This window comes from Balaenoptera physalus, assembly GCF_965194825.1.
Source record: "Balaenoptera physalus genome assembly, chromosome: 12".
Classification (NCBI taxonomy): domain Eukaryota; kingdom Metazoa; phylum Chordata; class Mammalia; order Artiodactyla; family Balaenopteridae; genus Balaenoptera; species Balaenoptera physalus.
In genome coordinates, this window is record NC_138897.1 from 79,491,555 (window position 1) to 79,511,629 (window position 20,075).

Below are 20,075 nucleotides of genomic sequence, written 5' to 3' on the forward strand. Positions count from 1 at the left end.
AAGTTTTCTTCTATTCATCCTTGAAGTCTCAGCTGAAATGTCACTTCCCCAGGGCGTCCTCCTCGGCCTTTAATCTAGGTCAAGCCGGCCCGTTTTACATTCCCGTGGCACCTTGTACTTTTTCTCTTCTAACTGTACCTTCATGCTTAGTCACTCCCCAGGGCCTATCTTGAGATCTGGTACAAGGTAGGTTTTCAAAAACATCTGGATGGGTGAGTTCAACAGGCGCCGAGCCCCTCAGCAGCTGGGAGCAGGGGTCCAGACAGAGAGGCAGGACCTGCTCAGGGTCGCACAGCCAGCCTGTGGCAGTGTGGACACTTGGAGCAGGACGGCGGTCAGATGCTCTGAGGAACCCTGGTAACGGCTACCCCTCCTCTGTTGCGAGCGCCAGCTCTGTTTACATCCCCAAAGACCTTTTCTGAGATTCCGTGGCTGCAGGCCATGTGCTGATGGCCATGGAGGGCCGGAGCTCAGCAGGAGATGTGGCTGGACTGGAGCCCGGCGGAGACGAGCTGGGTTAATGTTTATCCTGATCCCAGAGACATGAGTCATCAGACCAAGAGCAGGTGCAAAGAGGGTGACTGTGCGGGGAGACCCCATGTGCTTTGGCCTTGATATGGCTACGAGGCCCAGGACAAATGGGGGCACAAGGCCCTGGGTGCAGAGATTTCCCATCCTGATGCTCTGCCGTGACCAGGGGACACACTTGGGTTCCAGTCCCAGCTCTGCCACTTGCCAGCTGTGTGACCGTGGGCAAGACACCTTACCCTCTGAGTCTCCGCTTGCCATTCTGTGAAACAGGAATGTTCATAGAAACAACCTCAGAAAGCAGTAATGAGAATTAAATTAGAAAATAATCATCCTGTGCTTACAGCAGCGCCTGACCCAGTATAAGCATTCAAATTGCATCCCCTGGGCATGCCTACCCAATAAAGCAATTCTACTATTTATTGCTTTGTTTACTTTGTTATTGTCTAAATCCCGCTCTGGACTGTGAACTCCGTGAAGGCAGAGTTCACCAGTGAATTTCTGGCATGGTGCTGAGCACATAGAAGGCACTCAATAAATATTGAATGGATGGATGGATGAATGGATAGATAGGTGGGTGGATGGATGGATAGATGGATGGATGGATGGATGGAAGGATGGATGGATGGATGGATGGAATGGTATCAATGGATGAATTTCTAGAATGAATGTAAGCTTTGTAAGTTTCTGTAGACCTATGACTCATCTGCTCATGTCCCAGGTTCTCCTCCCTGCCTCATCCTGGTGTCCATGGCACAAGTTGCTGGGAGTGTAAAGAACAATAGAATAAGCATACAAGACTCTTCTTGTGGGTATTATTTTTAGTTTCCATGCTGCAGAGGTCAGAGTGTCAAAAACAAAGAAAAGTCTTTTCTCTCTCAAGGAAAGAATTGGTCACATCTGCGTGGGCAGCAGGTAGAGGTGGGTTTGTTTGGTTTAACAGCTATTTGACTCAGACCTCTTGCCAGCGGGAGCGGGTGACCTTTCCTCTAAGCTCTGGGCCGCGAGCCAAGCCGGGGAGGGCAGTTCCCTTCGTTCTCGAACACTGTCAATGCAGCTATGTCCTGCTGAGATTCAGTTCCCACTGACTGCCCTGTTGCCACCACAAGTGCGTCTGAGAGCTCGGCAGAAATAAGAGTTCCGTGGGGCTGGGGCAAGGACAGGAGTGGGGAGGGGACCACATACCAGACATCTACCTCATATTATGTTAACTCTTTGGGGTAGACCAATATAATAATAACCCCCAAAGGGGCCCGTCTCTCTGGGTTCACACTCCTTTGCAATGTGCTATTGTTGTTCTTCTCAGGACATACAGTCTATCTCTCCACCCTCTTGGACCTGTGACTTGCTTTGGCCAACAGGATGTGGCGCTAGTGAGGCTGTGTGCCTTGGAGGCTAGGTCTTACGGGGCGCTGCAGTTTCTCTTGCCCTCTGGGAACGTTGAGACCACTAGGCTGTGCGGACTCACCTACCAGTGGATGAGATGCCACGTGGAGGAACTCAGAGGTGACCCATTAGACAGACAGCATCAACTACCAGACATTGCATGGGGCCATCTCGGACCCTCCAGCCTGGCTTAACACCCCGACCGAATGCAGCCGTGTGAATGAGACCAGGCAAAACTGGCAGAGGAAAAGCAGAAGCAATTCAGAGAATCATGAGACACAAGATATTGTTTTCAGGTACAATTTGGCATGGTTTCTGTGGCAACGGAGGCTAATGAAATGCTGCTGTAACAAATAGTCCCAAACTTCGATGGCTCAGACTATGAAGATTTGTTTCTCACTTGCATCCCAGTCTGCTGTGGGCGGGAGCCCCTTTCCTTGCAGTCATTCAGAAACTCGGATGTCTTGTACACTATAGCTCTGCCAGATTCTAAGGTGCTGCCACTGAATCGCTGGCCAATGGGGAAAGAGAAAGCACGGAGGTGGCATGAGAGGTTTAGGGGCCAGTAGCTTATGTCACTTCTGACCCTAATCCATTGGCCAGAACTCAGTTTTATGGTCATCCCAATGGCAGGAATAGGGAAATGGAGTAGCAAACACTAGCCAGTCCCAGCCCCTCTGTGCCGGGCTATGGGCTCAGTGCCTTGAACTCAGCATCTCATGAAATGCTCACAGCCCCACTTTGGGGTGGGGCTCTTCAATACTCACCCCCAGTTCTGCATGGCCCTCCAACTTGAGCCAGTGAGGAAAAAGACAGATATCGTTTCTGCTGTCGTGGAGCTTTCATTCTAGCGGGGAAAGTTGGTCAGCAAATAAGGAGACTAATACATAAGTAATTTCAGAGAGTGATACATTCTTAGAAACGTATCAGAGTGAAAGTTTAGAGCGAGAGGTGCTATTTTGGAAAGGGTGGGCAAGGGACCCCTCTCCAAGGAGGTGACTAAGACCCTGCTGTGGAGGCTATTAGTTGCCTATTATCCACCCTCCCTTCTACCTGACTAATAGTCCCACTCTAGTGCTGGGTTCAGCCATATTCTTGGCTATTTAAGCATGTTTCCTAGCCTTCCTTGCAGACAAATTGTGTGATGAGGTGTAAGTAAAAGTTGTTAGATGGAGCTTCCAGGAAAGTTCTTTAAAAGAAACAAATTTGACTAGGAGGTGAGAATAGTTTTGCCATTTCCTTTTTCTTCCCTATGATGCAGATGTGATGTCCGGCGCTACAGCAGCCATTATGGACTATGAGATGAAATGTTAAGAATGATAGAACAGAAAGACATAGGAGCCTTGTGTGAAGAAGCTTTATCAGCTATGAATAGGATGGACTGAGAGGTTTCTGCAGAGAACTGAAGAACCCACTTTCAAGAGCCAGCTCTTCCCTTTTTGACCTTCTGATCTAGATCTAGGTTCTGTGACCCTAACTGCCCTCAGCCCCATCTTCTTTCACTGCCAGTTGGGCAGATTTATCCTCCTCTTGCTGTCTTAACACACTGCTGTACGACCCTCCCTGTAGCAGCACTTGAGGAACTGCCCTCCCTGGACCCTTGCATGGGACATCTAAGCCAGTGTGAGCTCAGCCCCTTGCAACTAGTAATGGGTTGATCCAGGTGAAGCCAGGTTAAAAACAAATGCAAGGTGATGATAGTCAGTAAGACTGTATCATATACTTGAAAGTTGCTAAGAGAGTAGATCCTAAATGTTCTCACCACAAAAACGAAACGGTAATTATGTGACCTGATGCAGGTGTTTGCTAACACTATGGCAGTCATCATTTTGCAATATATAAATGTATCAAATCAATATGTTGTACACTTTAAAATTATACAACATTATGTGTTATTTATATCTCAATAAAGCTGGGGAGGGGGGGAACCAGTGCAAAAACTCATTAAGCGGAAAACCTCTCACTAGTGGCCAGGGTGATACAGAAGCTGAGAGAGGAGATTTGCTGCTAGGCAACCAGGCTGCATTTTGTGGGAGTTGGGGGTAGTTTTGTGCATTTGTGCCAGTGCCCAGGATCTGTCACTCAGATCCCTCTGCCTCCACATTGTGCTGCTACCCTGAATTGACCCATTTAACTCCCTCCGCCCACGATCCCTACACTCCCCCGAATTGTGGAGCCTCAGGAATCACCCCAATTTACCCAATCCTAGGAATTTTCCTCTGAGCCAACCATGACCCTCAGACTGAGTAACCACAGATTACACAGCTCAGGAAGAGATCAGACACAGGTATGTAGAATAGATTTGTGCAGTTCACAGAAGATTCTTTTTGAATTCCTCCAAAGCCTGCGATATGTACAAAGGAACCTGGAGTCCACCCATCTCTGGACCTTTGCCTGTGTTGTTCCTTCAGCCAAGAATAATCTTCCCCCAGCTTTGGGCATGACTGGCTCTTTCTTCCTCTTCAGCTCTCAGGTTCAACGTCACCTCTTTAAGAAATAAAAACACATTCACACAAAAACTTGTTCTCAGCAGCACTATTCATAATGGCCAAAAAGTGGAAACAACCCAACTACCCATCAACTGATGAAGGGTTAAATGAAATGTACTGTATCCATACAATGGAATATTATTTGACAAGAAAAAGGGATGACATACTGACACATGCAACAATGTGGATAAGACTTGAAAACGTTATGAAGAAATCATTCACAGGAGACCACATATGGTATGATTCCACCCATAATAAATGTCTAGAATAAGCAAATCCATAGAGACAGAAAGTAGCTTAGTGGTTGCTGGTGGGTAGGGGAAAAGAGAGAATGGGGAGTGACTGCTAATAAGTATAAGATTTATTTTGGGGGTGATGAAATATTCCAAAATTTGATTGTGCTGATGGTTGCACAACCTTGCAAATATGTTTAACCCCCCTGAATTGTACACTTTGAAAGAGTGAATGTTGTGGTATGTTAATTATATCTCAATATATCTGTTTAACAGAAAGTCACCTCCTCAAAGAGGTCCTCCGTGATTCCTCTCTCTAAAGGTGGTGTCCCTTGATTGTTTTCTAACTCCGCCCCCTTAGTTCAGTCCCTCATCCCATTGGCCACCACCTGAGATTATGTGGTCTGTTTACATGTGTATTGCACATGTGTGAGCATGTGTGTGTGTGGTTCTCTCTCTGTAGGAGCAGGCTCTGAGAGAACGGGGCCATGTCTGCCCCATCAGAGCTGTGTCCCCAGTGCTTACACAGGGCTGTTTGTTGATTGAGTATTCGTTGATTGATGGGGGAATCTTAGCATGCTAGAGCCGCAAGGGAACGGAGTGCTTATCCAATCCTCCTTGTTTTCAGATGCGGAGGCTAAACCCTGGGGGAGGGGCTCCTTCAACGTCCTAGCTTTCCATGGCTGTGTCAGTTTTCCCCCAGCTGTCTTCCAAAGATTTGGAAGTCCCCCAAACCCCTGCCCATGTGGAATAGACAGACTGTTCTCAACTTAGCCATTAAATGACAGAGATAAATGATGTTGAGGGTCCCGGTTGAGTTAATAGACACGCACGGACTTCTATGGCGATAGATGGTGTGTGGCCTTATTCTCTATAAATGCCATCTGTGTCACAGCTAGGGCACGGCCACCGCCAAGCTGCTGTCAGATGCTGCCACGGGGAACGGGGGCTTCGGCCAACTCAGCTCCCGCCGTGGGAGCTGGGTGACAGGGTACAGTAGCCAGACCATGCCCCATCACAGCAAATCGCTCCTCAGCGAGCCAGCTGGCCCCCAGCCCGAGGAGCAGTGGGGTCCTTTGTGCCTTGAAGTAATTAATTATGCCATATGGCAAAGAAACACAACAAGATTTATAGCAGAGTCAGTGACAGATGGCCCTGAGAGAAAAACACAGATCTGTACAGAGATGCAGAGATGTCGAAACGCTGGCCTCAGACCGTGGGAGATGGGGTGTGTGCGTGTGTGTGCGCACGCGTGCACGCGTACCAGGGGAGGGAAAGGACATTTGGCTGGGAGCTGAGGCTCTGCCACTTTTTAGAGACTGTCCGTCAGAAAGCAAATACTTTATTCCCCTGTGGAATTTTTTTAATTTACCCCCCTCCCCGTGTAGGGGAAGACTGGGGCTTTGGCTGCCAGGGCGTCTGTGTGGGAAGAGGGAGAAATGCGAATGGAGAGATACAGGAAAGTGGGAAAATCCTGGAGAGGATGGGGTTCTTCTTCCATGGGTCCCCTTCTGGCTTCAGCACTCCGAGTCTCTTCTGCATTTTGATCTGAGGAGTGATCCACCCCCACCCACTGCCCCGTCAGCATCTTAAACTCAACAGGTCCCAAACAGAACTCATCCTCTCTCCCTCACCCGGCTCCTACTCTGCCCTCTTCTCCACCCAGCTTCCCAAGTCCTTCTAGAACACCAGTCTCCCCAGGTCACCTTCCTGCTTAATACCCTCCCCCAGCCTCTTCCCAGGGCCTCAGGGATAAAGTTGACCTTCTCTGTAGGGCACCCAAGTCCCTCCACAATCCCTAGCCCCTGGATTCATCTCCCACCATTCCTCTGAACTAGGCATCCTATTTCAAGTCTCTGTGCCTTTGTCGATGCTGTTCCCTCTCTCCGGAATGCCTTTCCCTGCCATGCTTGCCCAGATAAATTCTCATTCATACCAGCCCACACATTTCTTCTTCTGTGGCCCCTTCTCTGATCGACTTGAACAGAGTTCATCACATTCTCCTTTGTGCCACCACTCCGTTTTGAGCACTGCTCATTCATGGTGTTTATCACGTGGTTTTTACATGTGACTCCCCCGCTAGATTTGAGGATCCCCGCTTATTATTTCCTTATCTCTGAACATAACACAACACCTGGTACCTAGGAGGTACCTTTAGGCTCTCCCCAGTTGTGGGTCCTCCATAATAAATATTTCCACACTAGAAAGATAAAAGAGTAGATAAGGTTTTAACTCGGGGGCCAGGGATGGTAGTCAAAGGAAGAATCTAATGGAATTTCTTCCTCAATGTTGGCTGTGGAATGATCACATTAATGTCCCACGTATGGCCTCCCTGTACCCACATCCTTTGTAATTAGACTTAGAAGTCCCCCAACAAGAGGTGGAGTTTAATTTCCCATTCCTTGAATCTGGGCTGTCCTCGTGACTTACTTTGACCAGTAGAATGTGGCAGAAGTGCTGGTGCACACATTCTGACCCCAGACCTCAAGACACCTTACAGGCTTCCTCTCATTCTCCTGGAACCCTCCCAGCTGTCGTGTGAATAAGCTAGCCTGATAGAGGATGAGACGTATGTGGAGCAGAGATGCAACATCCCAGTGGAAGCCATTCCAGACCAGCCAATCTAGCCAATCAGCTACGCTTGTTCTGAGACTTTGATTTGGGGGGACAGTTTGTTACACAGTAATAACTAACACATTCTCCAGCATGAGCAAAGACACATTATGTTGTTATTAGTAAACTGTGAACCTTGTTTGGGAAGAAGTTTAGAATGTGGCAGTAGGGCTAGGGCTTTTAATTTTGTTGCTGGTAAAAGAGAAGGGGATATATATATATATATATATATATATATAGAGAGAGAGAGAGAGAGAGAGAGAGAGAGAGAGAGAGAGAGAGAGAGAGAGAGAGAGAACAAGAAACAGAGGGCACAGCCCTTACTGATCTTGCCATCCCACCAAGTGATGGGTCTATGGATTAGCTAGAACTCTAAACCCTAAGTTGTCCAGTGTTTCTCAAACTGAGTTTCACAGGGCATTCATCCTAAGGGATGTTAGTAGATGTTACTAGGAGAAAAAGGGAAGATATTTTGGTCAAATGTGTTTGGAAAACACTGGTTTAATGAAAGCTACACAGGCTCCTTGATTGAATGCTCTGCTGGTACCTTTTAAAAATCTCATTGTATGTTGTGAGGGTGAGGAGGAGGACTTTAGTGCCCAGTGTCTTCCGGGCAGATTTGACTTCTTTTCCACTAGAGTTCTACAGGATACACTCTGAGAAAAGCTGAACTGGTATAAGCACCTCTCTGGTGTGTAGGACCAAGCTATGGCTTTCTTGAAAAGTGATCAGTCAACCTTGACCCAGAGCTAGGAAATATCTATTTAGACAACTGGTAGGATTTTCATCTCCGTATCTATAGCTGGATTCCCTAAGCTTACATCCTTTGGGCCTGCAGAACATACGTAATCTTTTCTCACAAGTGTCTGCCCTTCCCAGCTCTGAAGATGATGACCATGTCTCCCTGTGCTCCAGGTCCCAACTTCTCTCCTTTAAACAAAACTGTGCGTGTTTCTTCAACCACATCTCACAAGGCTGGTTTTAAGCTCCCTTCATCTGCCTGCATACTCTCTTTTACTGTCCATTATGATTTAAGGAGAACCAGAACAAAATTCAGTACGCATCATTACCTCCCTCATTTAGACCTTATACTTCTGTTAACGTGGCCTTAAAAAGCTTTAGCTTTCACGTCCGTGACAATGCACTCTTGACTTGCATTGAGTTTGTTCTGAACAAAACCCCTTATGTTTAAGTTAGAGGAGCTTTTGCAAAATCCATCTTGTACTTGTGCAGTTTTAAAGACCTAAGAATAAAGCTTTATATTTATCCCTTATAAATGTCATCTTCTAAGATTTGCCTCTTAACTTCTGTTTGGATCCTGATTCTGAAATCCTTCATATTTTTCAGTCTCTTGTAGAACTCTGCCTACATCACACAGTTTAGCACATGACCTTTGAAGTGGTCTAATAATAGCACCACGATTTTTCTCTTGGAAACCCCCTTCCTCACTCCTCATATAAGAATTTCAGGAGGAGTTGACCCCACCACCATCCCAGGAGGAGCACGTGACCAAGGTCTGGCCAATCAGAGTATGGTACCTCTCCCCATCACTGATGGGTTAATGGTTGGACACATGATGAACACCAGCAAGAACTAATTCCTCACCTGAGGCTGGAGGGACTGGGAAAGGGGAAGGAAATGCCTCATTTTCCACCAGCTGTTGCCAGCTGTCTGGTCATCACACAGGGGACCTATCTGAAGGTGAAGCCAATACAGAGGGAGCTCGGAAGAGAAACAAAAATAGGGAGGGAGTCAGGACCTCATGACATCATTTGACCAGTGCATGCACAGTGCAGGTGGTACAACCCCCCATCCCCCAGGAGGAGTTGGGAAAGTCATCCAGTGTTGTTGGTTGTCTCAAAGATATGGACCAACTGGAACTCTTTGGAAAGCAGTCTGGCACTTTTTATTAAGGCTGAACACATACACCTACCCTATGATCTAGCAATTCCATTTCAATGTATATACCTGACAAAATGCCTACATATGTTCATCAAAGACCTGTTCAGGAATGTTCACAGCAGCTTTATTCTCTAATAGCAAAAAAAACCCCAGAAACAAATCATATGTCCCTCAGTAATAGACTGGGTCATACAATTGTGGTGTTTTCATACCATGGAATACTATACAAACATAAGGATAAGAAAAAAACAGCTTCATATGCAATATACATGAATCTCACAAACATTTGCTCTGGTTGCTCTCAAATATTTCTTTGTCCTTAGTTTTCAGAAATTTAATTATGATGTGTCTTTGGTTTGCTCAGCTTCTTGAATCTGTATGTCTATGTGTTTTGACAAATGTGGGAAGTTTTGGCTATTATTTCTTTGAGTATGTTTTCAAACTTGCCCTCTTTCTCCTCTCCTCCAGGACTCTGATGACACAAATATTAGATATTTTGTTATCATTCCATAGGTCACGGAATCTCTATTTCTTCCAGTCTGTTTTCTCTTTGTTGTTGTTTAGATCATTTCTATCATGCTATATTTCAGTTCGCTGATTTTTTTCCTCTATCCCTCCATTCTGCTGTTAACCAATCCACTGAGGTTTTTACTTCAGTTATTCTACTTTTCAGTTTCTAAAATTTCCATCTGTTTTCTGTTTATATTTTCTATTTCTTTGCCGAGATGTCCTATTTCTTTGCCGAGGATTTCTATTTTTTCACTTGTTCCAAGCATGATCGTAATTGCTCATTGAAGCCTTTTCATCATGGTTTCTTTAAAATCATTGTGAGATAATTCTAACATCTCTCTTGTCTTGGTGTTGACATCTATGGATTTTTTTTTTTCATTCAGTTTGAGATCTTTCTGGCTCTTGTGATGACAAGTGATTTTTGATTGGAACCTGGACATTTTTGTATTATGTTATGCAACTGAATCTTATTTAAACCTTCGGTTTTAGTTGGCTTTTTCTGACCCTGTTCTGGCAGGACAAATGGTAGGGATGCCACCTAGTCGCTGCCAAAGATGGGGGAAGTCCAGATTTCCCACCACTGACCCCCAAGGAGAGTAGGGTTCTTACAGCTACTAGGTGGGGAGTTCTGGCTCCTGTTATGGTCTCCCCTAACACTGAGGTGGGGGATGGCCACATTATCACTGGGCAATGACGAAATTCCCGGCTCTTCATTAGGCTTCCGCTGACGTCACTGCCATGGGGAGTGGGCAGGACTCTTCAATACTGCCAAGCGGAAGTGGAAATCCAGGGAGGGGCTCACTGCTGGTTGGTGGGATGAAAGTCCTGGCTTCTTACTTGGATCTCTCCGATACCATCGCAGCTGGAGTGCTGGCGTGCCTTGTGAAGCTTCATGAAGGTAGAAGTCTACACTCCCCCCTGGTCTTTGCTAGTGTGGGTGTGGTTGAGGCTAGCGCTGTTTCTGTGTTTGTATACAGTAGAGTGATTATTGCTTAGAAGTCTTCTGTCCTATGCCTCTTTCCTGGTCCTTTGCCTACAAAGAGCTGGCTTTTGTTAGGGTTTTTTTTTCGGTCTGTACTTAATACTGTTTTGGGGTTGCCAAATTTGTCAGCTCCAACTCTGGGATATTACGAGGCCAGGAGAAACTTCAGGCTGTTACCAACCCAGAACCTTGGACTCTTCCATCAATGGAAATTGATAAGAGGCCAGATGAGAGATTCAGGCAAGGCTTTATTGGGGCCCATACTTACTGCAGCACAAGGGAGAGGGAATAAGAAACAGGTGCCCTTGCTCGCTCCCCGAGGAGGGCAGGCTGGTTCCTTAAATGGGGAGAGGGCGGGGGCCGAGCGGTGGGTGGAGCAGGAGGGGTGGCTTAGGTGGTCTGCCCACCCCCTTGGCCGTGCCGTGTGCAGGGATCATGCGTAGTACCTGCTTTTGCGCCTCAGAAAGGCAGTTGGTTTGTGGCCTTTTTGTATCTTATTGTTCCTAATTACCCCAACTGCACATGCGTGGAGTTATTTTTAGTCAGAGTTTCTTTGTATTGTTATTCCAGGAGACATTTGTCCAGGTGCAAGCACTCCAGTAAAGGTCTCAGCTATCTCAAGGCTACTCCCTGATGTCCTTACCCAAGTGCTGAGGTCCCTAGCCAGTCTTCCTTCTTCTCTCTACCTTTCGGAGTCTTCTTATGTTTGTTTTACATATAACAGCCAGGGTTTCTAGTTGTACTTGGTGGGAGGTATCGGAAAAAGTACGTCTCTTTCATTTTCCCAGAAGCGGAAGTCTTAGTTTCCATTGTTTTAAAATAGGAAAATTAGAATGCATTACATGTCAACCCCAAATCCCCAACCAATTTCCTAAAATGTAACTAAAACACAGTAAAATTGTGTTAGAAGACTGACAAGCTCTCATTTAGGATGTTAAACACCTACTACATCATCACATAATATCACTGCAGTAAACAATTACTTTGGTTCAGTGACTGCCTGGGGAAGGGTGGGGGGAGGAATGGACTGCAAAGAGGCACAAGGAAATTTGGGGATTCGTGGCGCGTCTTTAATTTGATTGTGGCAATGGTTTCCCAGGTGTATACACCCGTCAAAAATTAGTGAATTGCATACTTTAAAAGGATGCAGACTATTGTATGTTAATTATATTTCAACAAAGGTGCTAGAAAAGAAAATGAACAGTGGTTTTGTATGTTGTGGCTTCTCTTAGCAGTTGTGACATAAACTTGCATACTTTTTGTTGCCATTGGACGTACTTCTCAAACCAATCTGAATGTTCCAACAATTGTATTTAGAGTGTAGCATCGGAAGTGTTCTGTACAGCATTTTGTTTAAAATTTTGCATTGAACTTTAGAGACATACATACAATTTTTTTCCTATATAAACATAAGCATACATTGAGAGATATATATGTTCCATGAAGTTTGAGTATGAAAAACTAAGAGGCATTCTATTGGGAAATGATAATTCAGAACTTTCTGTGGGATATGCATGTATGTATGAACATACCTATGTAGCCATTATGTTAAATATAAAGAAAAACTGTTGCCAACATTGGGCTAAATTTTGTCTCATCTCTTAAAAGTAGAAGCTTTTGGTTACTTCATTACGTCGTCCACCGGAGTTGTGTGTGAACATTTATACGCTGACATGTGTATTTTTATTACAAATATCTTTTTTCTCTCCTTTATATTACAGACAGGGCACGATATTGGATTTCTATTAAACTATGTGATAGGTGGATTATATTATCTGTGAATTTTATGTCAGAATTGTAAAGGCAGCATGACAAATCATTTGTTATCAAAAGATGTTGGCTTAATAGCGTTGATAATCCCCGATCGAACCAGACCTAAAGATGTATTATCCCAAGCTCTTAACCACCACACTGACAGTTTAAAGTTAAAATGGACTCTTGGGGCTTCCCTGGTGGCGCAGTGGTTAAGAATCCTCCTGCCAATGCAGGGGACACGGGTTTGAGCCCTGGTCCGGGAAGATCCCATACGCCGCGGAGCAACTAAGCCCGTGCGACACAACTACTGAGCCTGCGCTCTAGAGCCCGCGAGCCACAACTACTGAAGCCCGCATGCCACAACTACTGAAGCCCGCGCGCCTAGAGCCCGTGCGCCACAACAAGAGAAGCCACGACAATGAGAAGCCACAACAATGAGAAGCCCGTGCACCGCAACTAAGAGTAGCCCCTGCTCGCCGCAACTAGAGAAAGCCCGCACGCAGCAACGAAGACCCAATGCAGCCAAAGATAAATTAATTAATTAATTAATTAAAAAATAAAATAAAATGGACTCTTGAATTTTATGGACCAAGGAATGCATTTGGAAAAGCTGATTTAGTTGGTATTTCTTTCTCCACTGGGAGCACCTGACTCATACAACTATAGAAGGTTTCTTCTGATTGCTTTTTGTTCCCATGGTCTGTCTTCTCTCACGGTCAGGGCTGTGAGCTTTTTGAAAGGAAAGGTTGCATCTTTTCCTGCTTATGTCTTCTGCACCTTGTAGCAGAGGAGTGGGTGTGGTGAGAATTGAAGTTTGTTGGCATCTTATGTGTCCAGGGTCTGGGTACAGCCACGCCCATAACATATGCTGTGCCCACCTGCGCCAGGGATTGTGCTGCGTACTTCACAGATATCACCTTGCTGAACACGCTTTGTTTTTTTCAGGTGAAGTATAGTTGATTTACAGTGTTGTGTTAGATTCTGGTGTACAGCAAAGTGAATCAAGTAGATAGATACAGACATTCTTTTTCATATTCTTTTTCATTATAGGTTATTACAAGATATTCTTTTTCATATTCTTTTTCATTATAGGTTATTACTATATTACATTATAGTTCCCTGTGCTGTACAGTAGGACCTTGTTGTTTATCAGTTTTACATACAGTAAACCCCTAATCTATCCCTCCCCTCCCTTTTCCCTTTGGTAACCATAAGTTTGTTTTCTATGTCCGTGAGTCTGTTTCTGTTTTGAAGATAAATCCATTTGTATCATATTTTAAATTCCACATATAAGGGATATCATATGATATTTGTCTTTCTCTTTCTGACTTAATTCACTAGGTATGATAATCTCTAGGTCCGTCCATGTTTCTGCACATGGCATTATTTCATTCTTTTTTATGGCTGAGTAATATTCCATTGTGTGTGTGTGTGTGTGTGTGTGTGTGTGTGTGTGTGTATCTCTCACATCTTTTTTATCCATTCATCGCTCATGGGCACTTAGGTTGCTTCCATGTCTTGGCTATTGTGAATAGTGCTGCTATGAACATTGGGGTGCATGTATCTTTTCAAATTAGAGTTTTCTCCATATATATGCCCCAGGAGTGGGATTGCTGGATCATATGGTAGCTCTATTTTTAGTTTTTTAAGGAACCTCTATACTGTTCTCCATAATGGCTGCACCTTGCTGAAAACTCTTGACAACTGTGCCATATAAGTAGTATTATTCTGGTCTTGTAGACATGGGAAAGGCACGCTGAGAAAAAGCTTGTGCAAAGTTGTCCAGGCAAGGAGCAAGGTGTGGGATTCTGCAGCCCATGTGAAGTGGGCGTTTTTCTCCCTGGAGTGCAAACAGTGACACTGACAGGGAGGCAGTGCAGCATAGTAATCAGGAGGATGGGCAAGTCATTTCACCTTTCTGAACCTCAGTTTCCCCACCTGTAAAATGGATTAATAATAGTAGCTTCATTGTAGAGTGGTTATAAGGATTTAATGAAATGATGTATGTCAATCACTTCATGGCACTTGTGTTTACTGGACATAAATAAATGTTAATTTCCTCCCTCTGTTCCTTCCCAGTGGGAAATTTCGCTCAATTGTGGCTCAGTAAATGGCCTTGGAGATGTCACTTAGACCCAGGTATATCTAATCCTTAAATCAAAAACATATGATCTTTTTTAAAAAACCCTCAAACTGTACCCCTCCCCCCATAAACATGTGTGATGAATATCTCTCCTGGGCACTACAATGTGCATGAAATTTCCATTTTTAAGTGGATGTTTCTTATTTTTTTGTTCTCAAAGTTCCTTTGGTTGTAACAATCTGATACTAAGACACAGTTCTTAAACAGTCCACAAGAGACCATGGGGGAGAAAATATTCTGTCCCTGAGGAGGAAAGGAGATGGCCCCAGCTCCATCCTGATGGTACTCACGGCTGTACCTGCTTTTAACTTGGGTTTGAATCCCAATTCCTCCACTTACTAACTAGGTGAGCTTAGCCAACTTACGAACTAGGTGACCACCTTCTTGACCTCAGTTTCTCCATCTGTAAAGTGAGAATCTTGATGGTATACTTCCTGTGAGACTGACATCACCTAAAGTAAGGGACATGCCAGGCACAGGGAAATGTGAACTGGCAAGAGGTAGGGAGTGGAAAGTGCTCACCACCTGAGGTTGGGATAGAAACGGTGGTTTAAGAGATGGTCTGCTTTCCGAGACCACACCTGGCTCTGTGCCCAGGTGCCACCCTCCGCTGACACAGCCCCTCCCAGGTTCCCTAAGCCTTGCCAGCCCTGCAGTTTCCTCACCTTTCAGGCACCAACCAAAACCTCAACAGATGACATTCCTGGGCGTGTGCTACCCTATACTCTGTGGACGCTCAGTGTATTTCTCCAGGGCGGTTGTAGGTTTCCGGCAGCATTGGGGAGTGCAGGTCTCCTGGTTCTGGATCACTCACTGCCCTGCATGCCGTAGATGCTCAATAAATGTCATTTCCCAGGGGACTCATTAGGTGGTGAGATGAGTTATAAGAATGTTAACAATGGTTATTACAATAATGATCCAATAATAGTTCATTACCAAGACCCAGGTACTGCGCTGGGTTCTGTCTACAGCTGATCTCTGGGGTAGGCACCGTGGATGTAAATTCCACCTGGCAAAAAAAGAAACCGAAGCCCAGAGAAGTCATAGAGCTAATGAGATGGGAATTTGATCCAAGTTCTTAACTGCTGTGCTGACCTGAGCCTCTTAGATTGACCATTAAAAATGAAAAGAAATAAAATTCTGACTATAAAGGCAATGCATTTTCACTAAAACCTTGAAAATCACAAAAAGAACATATCTTTTTTAAAAAAAATTTTTATTGGAGTATAGTTGATTTACAATGTTGTGTTAGTTTCAGGTGTACAGCAAAGTGAATCAGATATATATATATATATATATATATATATATATATATATATATATTCACTCTTTTTAAGATTCCTTTCCCATATAGGTCATTACAGAGTATTGGGTAGAGTTCCCTGTGCTATACATTAGGTCCTTACTAGTTATCTGTTTTATATACAGTAGTGTGTATATGTCTACAAAAAAAAGGAACATATCTTTCCAATATATATATGCTATATAATTAGAACAATTAAATATAGCACATATAAATATATATATAATATATATATCATGCACATATATTTATATGTGTTGTATAATAAAGAATTTGGCTGGTTCTCGTCCACAGTTCCTGAGAGAGATAGAGCCTCTAAACTCTGGAATTTCCCAAGTGATAGAACTGTCTTTGTTAATCCTGGGAGGCCCCAAGAGCAGCCTGAATTTATGCTAATGAGGACTCAAGATTGGCCCCTAGATAGTTTCAGCAGGGGGCCTGGCCAGGCTCGAAGGGCCAACCACATGATTAGAGGGTTGAGGCTTTGAGCCAGGTGAGATCAGACTGATGATTCAATCAATCATGCCTACATAACAAAACCCCAGTGAAAACTCGGGGCGCAGAGGCTGGGGTGAGCTTCCTGGTTGGTGAACCCATCAGTGTGCCCTCAGGCCTCATTTTACCGTAACCAACTCTCCCTAAAGGTCCTGTCTCCAAACACGGTCACATTCTGAGGTTCTGGGGGTTAGGGCTTCAATATATGAATTTGTGGGGGGCACAATTGGCCCATAACATTGTATATGTGTCTTCATTTGACTGGTCCAGATTTGTATCCTTTATGATAAGACTGTAATCATAAGTATAGCACTTTCCTGAGTTCTAGTGAGTTGTTTTAGTGAATTATTGCATTTGAGGGAGGTAGGGGGGACCCCCACCCTTGTAGTCAGTTGGTCAGAAATGCAGTGGCCTGGGAACCCCTAACTTTGCAGCTGCCATCTGAAGTCAGGATAGTATTGTTGGGGCTGTGACTTTAGTCCGTGGAGTCTGCACTAACTCTGGGCACTGCAATATATATCATCCATCCATCCATCCATCCATCCATCCATCCATCCATCCATCCATCCATCCATCTATCTCATCCACCCATTCATTCATCCATCCCCCCATCCTTCCATCTATCCATCCCATCCACCCATCCATTCCATCATCCTACATCCTTTCCATCAGCCTACAAACATTTATTGAACACTTACTCTATGCTATATCCTAAGCCAGAATTAAAAAAAGTGCTTGCAGTGCTCTCCTCCAAACTAGAGAAGCTGGTCTCCTCACTGTCTTCACCTCCAGACCTCTCTTTACTTCGCTTAGTACCTGGACCATCCTACCCATCCCCTCTGCTTACCTCCTGGCTCCATCCTCTAGAGAGGTTCAGCTTCGGTCTGTTGAGTGAGTGAACCCCGCCTGAAGAAAGTCTCACTGTCTTGGTGAAGGCGAGCCTGTGGGAGGATGAACAGACCTGGTCCAAGTGCATCACATGAGTAACACAGGGAGGTGAGTGTAACAAGAGCCAGATGCCTAAGGAAGAGTGGAGCACGCAGGGCTAGGAAGGGTCAGAGAAGGGTTTGCAGAGGAAACGACATGAGGGCTGGGGCTTGGAGGGGTGAATAGACATTCTCCGAATTGATAGGTGAGGGTGGTCTCTCCAGGCAAAAGGAACAGCATGTGCAAAGGCATAAAGCATCATCTTCTGGGTCAGTGTACATGCCCACAGAATCGCAAAATTTTAAAGGGGCAGTTAAGAGACCATTCAGCCCAATGCTTCTATTTTACAGATGCTAAGGCTCAGAGAATGGAAGTTATTTATCTAAGGATGCATAGAAAATTTCCTCAGAGGGATGCCCTGCTCTCCTATTCCCTTGCTGAATCACCTGGGGAGCTTATTATACATCCCTAAGATCCAAGGCTTAAGCCCAGTGGTGCTGATTGTATTAACTCATCGGGACAGCCACCAAGGTAAGAACTATTATCATGTTTATTTCACATAAGAGGACACTGAAGCATAGAGACGTTAAGTAACTTGTCCTAGGCTGCACAGCAAGTGAGTGGTATAGCTGGGATTCAAACCCATCCAGAAGCTTCAAAGCCCACGTTCTTAACCACTGCACTGTGCTGCCCAGCTCACCAGCTCATTTAACTGTCAAGGCATATTGTCCTCACTCTGCAACAAGGTTCCAGAAGCACAGAGAGCTTAAGTAATGCCCTATTCTGCACAGCAAATAAGTGGTGTATATCTGGGATCCAAACCTAGGCTATCTGATGGTACTGACGAAGAAAAGATGCACCAAAACCCAAAAGGACAGACAGTACAGCCATTGCTGGGAGGGGGCACTGAGGAGGAGGAGAAGCCCTTCCAATTCCTTCCACACTACCCAAGAAGACCCTTCTCCAATCCCTGTGTAGCCCTGGGTTACGTGGGTTACGGATGCAAATACATCTGCCCTTTCTCACTCCCCTCCCTATCAATTCACAAATCACCATTTGAATTCTGCTCTCCTTGAAAGGAGCAGGTCATCCTGGCAATCAGAAATCCTGCCAGCTGGACTCCGTTCAAGTCCAGTTGCGTCTCCCTGACGGGGCAGAACCCATCCATCTGTGTTGAAATACTCAGCCAATAACAGCCAAGGGGATGCCGCCAGCACGGGAAAATGGATTGTTCCCAGATTGGCTTGTTTGGCCTCCAACTCAGGATAAAATATGAGCAGTGACGTCAAACAAATGAAGTCTCAGTGGGTCATTTCACATCCTCCTCGGGGGCCTTGCCGCCTACCAAGGGTCCTTGGAGCTGTTAGTTCACCGCCTCTGGGCCAAAAACAACATAAATTGTGTATTCACAAATTCCTAAAAATATTACCTAATGGTCTTGAAAAAAAAATTAATGTTCTGTGACACGTGAATATCATTTTCCTGATTGAGGTGTTGAATATAGATTCTGTGTATTTATTTACATAGACACCAACCCAGCCTGAGGCATACCATTTTTAATTTTTCACATCTGGCCAAAACATCAACTGAGTTGTTTATATCTATTTCACAGAGGTGGAGAAAAATTTCTTTCCACTGGGGTGATAAATAGGTAATTTATAAGCCCCAGTGGAAAGAAATTTTTCCACTGTATGCTATGGGAGTTCCAAGCCCCCTTCTTGGAACTCCCATAGCATACTCAATCTGGACCCCTTAAAGTTTAAGGCTTAAATAAACATTTGCATTCTAAGAGACAGGGAGGGACACGGGATACTCATTCAGCTGAAGTCCCAGAACCTGAGGTTCCATTGAGAATGGGGTGGATTTTCGAGTACATCTGAGTGTCTTATTATTTTTGGGGTCCCTGGTCTCTTGAGAATTAGCTGAAAGGTATATATACCCTCTCTCAAAAGTGGACACACAGTATAAAGATGGACACACTATTTAGGGTATATAATTTTAGGTGTTTTAGTCAGCTATTGCTGCAGTGTTGCTATGTAACAAATCATCCCTACACTCAATGGCTGACAACAAGCACTTATTTTTCTTGCTCATGTGGTTGGCATGTATACGGGCCGGCTTGGGTGTTTTGGTTTCAGAGTATGGGTTGCCTGTGCTTGGCTCTAGGCCTTGGGAAAGTTCAGCTCTGCTCCATGTGTCTGATTCTGGAGCTCAGGCTGAAGGGGCAGCTGCTTTGTGAAGCAAGTTCTTTCTTCTTAATTGAAGTATAGTTGATTTATAATGTTGTGTTAGTTTCAGGTGTACAGCAAAGTGATTCAGTTATGTGTACAGCAAAGTGATTCAGTTATATATAGTTTTTCATATTATTTTCCATTAAGGTTTATTACAGGATATTGAATATAGTTCTCTGTGCTATGCAATAGGACATTGTTGATTATCCATCTATATATAATAGTTTGCATCTGCTAATCCCAAACTCCCAGTACTTCCCTCCCGCCCCCCCACCCCCGGCAACCACAAGTCTGTTCTCTATGTCTGTGAAACATGTTCTTTTCATGGTGACGGTATAGAAGCCTGAGAGACAAGCCACACTACACAAACATGGTTCAAGGTTCTATCACCCCATCTGCTCACATTCCATTGGCCAGAATCAAATGGTCTAACTCATAGAGGCAGAAAAGTATACACTGCCCCAAAGGGGAGAGGAAGGGGAGTGAACACATGTTGACCAGTACTTCAGTTTATAATATTATCGGCAGGTCATAGACCCTTGGAGAGCTGCTCATGGATCACAGTTTAAGAACTGGAT

The 20,075-nt window shown here is 44.7% G+C and overlaps 1 protein-coding gene across 1 annotated transcript in view; it reads left to right on the plus strand.

Annotated features, from left to right (window-relative positions):
* CRYBB2 (crystallin beta B2) overlaps nucleotides 1-19,722 on the plus strand; it is a 49,566-nt gene extending 29,844 nt beyond the window's left edge. Inside the window, exon 8 of the mRNA XM_082417634.1 lies at nucleotides 1,890-19,722. The gene's annotated coding sequence lies outside the window, so the exon portion shown is untranslated. The remainder of the gene's footprint in view (nucleotides 1-1,889) is intronic.
* Nucleotides 19,723-20,075: the final 353 nt, after the last annotated feature.